Source organism: Scyliorhinus torazame, chromosome 24 (genome assembly GCF_047496885.1).
Source record: "Scyliorhinus torazame isolate Kashiwa2021f chromosome 24, sScyTor2.1, whole genome shotgun sequence".
Classification (NCBI taxonomy): domain Eukaryota; kingdom Metazoa; phylum Chordata; class Chondrichthyes; order Carcharhiniformes; family Scyliorhinidae; genus Scyliorhinus; species Scyliorhinus torazame.
In genome coordinates, this window is record NC_092730.1 from 36,096,400 (window position 1) to 36,099,827 (window position 3,428).

The 3,428-nt window shown below is 46.1% G+C and overlaps 1 non-coding gene across 1 annotated transcript; it reads right to left on the reverse strand.

Annotated features, from left to right (window-relative positions):
* Positions 1–3,136: 3,136 nt before the first annotated feature.
* trnam-cau (transfer RNA methionine (anticodon CAU)) lies at positions 3,137–3,208 on the reverse strand. Its single transcript has one exon. It is a non-coding gene; the product is annotated as a tRNA-Met (tRNA).
* Positions 3,209–3,428: the final 220 nt, after the last annotated feature.

The window sequence follows — 3,428 nt, forward strand, 5'->3', positions numbered from 1 at the left end:
AGTAAACAGAACTCACGTTCCTGTTTGCTTTGCAGCAAATACCTATCAGAAATTTCTTGCAGTCTCATCCCGACATTAGTCCCAAGAATGAAGGAGACAGCATGACACAGTGCAGCATTGTAAAGCTCACACATAGGGAACCACGGAGAAAATGCTTTAAAGTCTCAGCAGGCCTGGCAGCATCTGCAGGGAGAGAAAAGAGCTAACGTTTCTAGTCCACGTGACAATTTGTCAAAGCTGCACGGGAAACGTTATCCAGTAGTACTCCACAGAGGGGCAATATTGATATATAACGATATCCAGTAATACCTCACATTGAGGCAATAAGGAAATAAGGTTTATCGAGCAATAAATCACAATAGAAACCGAGTTCCCAACTTCCCCTCTCGGACGGATGTGAACAATCCAACCAGCCACACTATTTATAAGAAGAGAAGACGAATTTTACCCTGGGTCCTGGGATCAATCTGAATTCCTCAACCAGAGTCACTGAAGCAGATTATCGAGTCATTAACTGGGCTTTTGCCTGTGAGGTCTTGCTGTGCGTATTTAAGCAGGAATCCCATGACCTCAGGCCAACGCTTTTCCGATGATCTTCCTGAGGTTGAAAATCTTGCTGGAGAAATTAAATCTCGTGGAGGAAAAGTCAATGTCAGGAGTGGGATTCTAACCCACGTCTCCAAAAGAGAATGCGAGCTGAACGCAGCATCTTAGACCGCCTGGCCATCCTGATGCGTCGTCGTCAATACAAATCTCCGTGCACAAATCGACTTAAATTCAATCTTCATCGTCGTTTCATTTCAAACAAGACATGCGCTTCCTCCTTTGGAACCCCAGCCAGAGTCCTGTATCTGAGTGCCATCCTTCTCCAAGCCGCTGGGGGTTAAGCAGCTTCTCATTGCTGCATTGATCAGTTGCTTCGATCAACAAGGACCGACTTCCGGCTCTATCCGTTCCTCACGCGAAGGCACTGAGAGTCTATGATCGGAGCGACTTGAAGTATCCAACTGTAGAGTTGCATCCTGACGACTGGAATCTCTCTCCATAGCTGCTTCCGGTGCTGCTTCCACAGACAAGTAGCCGAGAGAAATCCTCCAGTGTCCAAACAGGTGATCGTTCATCCAGTAGAGGGAGAAGAGTGTTCTGGGAGAAGTCAACTTAGTCACCTCGACTGCACTGTGGGTCGCTGAAGAACAGGTGTCAAGGAGCGGATCAGACTGAAAGCAAAACTTTGATACTAATAAAGAAAAAGGCAGATGTGTTGCTGACAAATAGCGACTTGTTTGCTTTTTGTGTGAATTAGAAAATAAAGAGCAGAGAATGATTTCGATCCAGCGACCTCGGGGTTATGGACCCAGCACGCTGCCGCTGCGCCACTCTGCCCGTGATTGATTTTCTGCGGGGTCGGTCTTGAGGCAAAGTTTGAAGAAATCAGTAACAGAGTGATCAATGTTCCCGGAGAGGTGAAACTGCCGCCCCGAACGTCATTCTATGAAGGTGATTGCAGTCACTCCCCACTTTCCCATCAGAACAACGTCACAGAAGAAATCACGTCACCTTTACAGAACAACCATTCAGCACGAAACTGAATTATCTGAACTGTGCTGACCAGAATCAGTGAGCTCAAACGAGTATTCTTGTTGAAAGAAAAAATGAGGAAGTGAATAGTTGTGTGGCTGCCGCAGTGCAGTAATGACGTACCTCCTGGTTTAAGGAGCAGAGTGCGGTAGGGAAACCGTGCTGGGCCATTACCCAGAGGAGGAGGAATCGAGGCTGTTCTCTGCTATTTACATTCTCCCTCATACCAAAAGTAAACATATCGCACGTTCCTGTTTGCTTTGCAGCAAATACCTATCTGAAATTTCTTGCAGTCTAATCCCGACATTAGTCCCAAGAATGAGAGACAGCATGACACGGTACAACATTGTAAAGCTCACACATAGAGAACCACAGAGAAAATGCTTTAAAGTCTCAGCAGGCCTGGCAGCATCTGTATGGAGGGAAAAGAGCTAACTTTTCGAGTGCAGGGTACCCTTAGTCAAAGCTGGACCGGAAACGTTATCCAGTAGTACCCCACAGAGGGGCAATATAGATATATAACGATATCCAGTAATATCTCGCAGGGGGCCAATAAGGAAATACATCTTTGTCGAGCAATAAATCGCGATAGAAACCGAGTTCCCATCTTCCCCTCTCGGATGGATGTGAACAGTCGAACGTGCGAGACTATTTACAAGAGAAGACGAATTTTACCCGGAGTCCTGGGATCACTATAAATTCCTCAACCAGAGGAACTGAAGCAGATTATCGAGTCATTAGCTGGGCTTTTGCATGTTGGGTCTTGCTGTGCGTATTTAAGCAGGAATCTCATGTCCTGAGACCAAAGCTTTCCCATTCAATTGGATGAATTGTATCTTCGTGAGGTTGAAAACCTCGCTGGAGAAATTTAACCTCGTGGAGGAAAAGTCAATATCAGGAGTGGGATTTGAACCCACGTCTCCAGAAAAGACTGCAACCTGAACGCTGCGCGCCTTGGACCACTGGGCCATCCTGATGCGCTGGCATCAAAAGTACGATCCGTGCACAAATCGACTTAAATTCTATCTTTATCGTCATTTCTTTTCAAACAAAATATGCTTTTCCTACCTTTGAATCCCAGCCGGTCACCTCTATGTGAGTGTTCTCCTTGTCCAAGCCGCTGGATGTTAAGGAGCTTCTCATTGCTTCATTGGCCAGTTTGCTTCAATCAACAAGTACCGAATTACCGCTCTACCTGTTCCTCACACGAAGATGTTGAGAGATTAAGATCTGAACGATGTGAAGCATCCAATTGGAGAGTTGCATTCTGGCGACGGCAATCTCTTTCCGCAGCTGCTTCCGGTGCTGCTTTCACAGAAAAGTAACCTAAGAACCCCACCAGTGTCCAAACAGGTGAACGTTCATCCAGTAGACGCGCCAGAAGAGTATTCTGGGAGAAGGCAACTTAGTCATCTCGACTATACTGTGGGTAGCTGAAGAACAGGTGTCAAAGAGCGGATCTAACTGAAAGCACCATTTTGATACTAATAAAGAAAAAGGCAGATGTGCTGCTGACAATACGCCACATGTTTCCGTTTGGTGTGAGTGAGAATATAAATAGCAGAGGATGGTTTCGATCCATCGACCTCTGGGTTATGGGCCCAGCACGCTTCCGCTGCGCCACTCTGCTCGTGGATGACGCTTTTCTGCGTCGGTCTTGAGGCAAAGTTTGAAGAAATCAGTAACAACGTGAACAACGTTCCCAAAGAGGTGAAACTTTCTTCCCGAACTTCATTCTATGAAGGTGATTCCAGTCACTCCCACTTTCCCATCAGAACAACGTCACAGAAGAAATCACATCACCTTCACAGAACAAACACTGAGCACGAAGGTAAATTAACTGAAATATG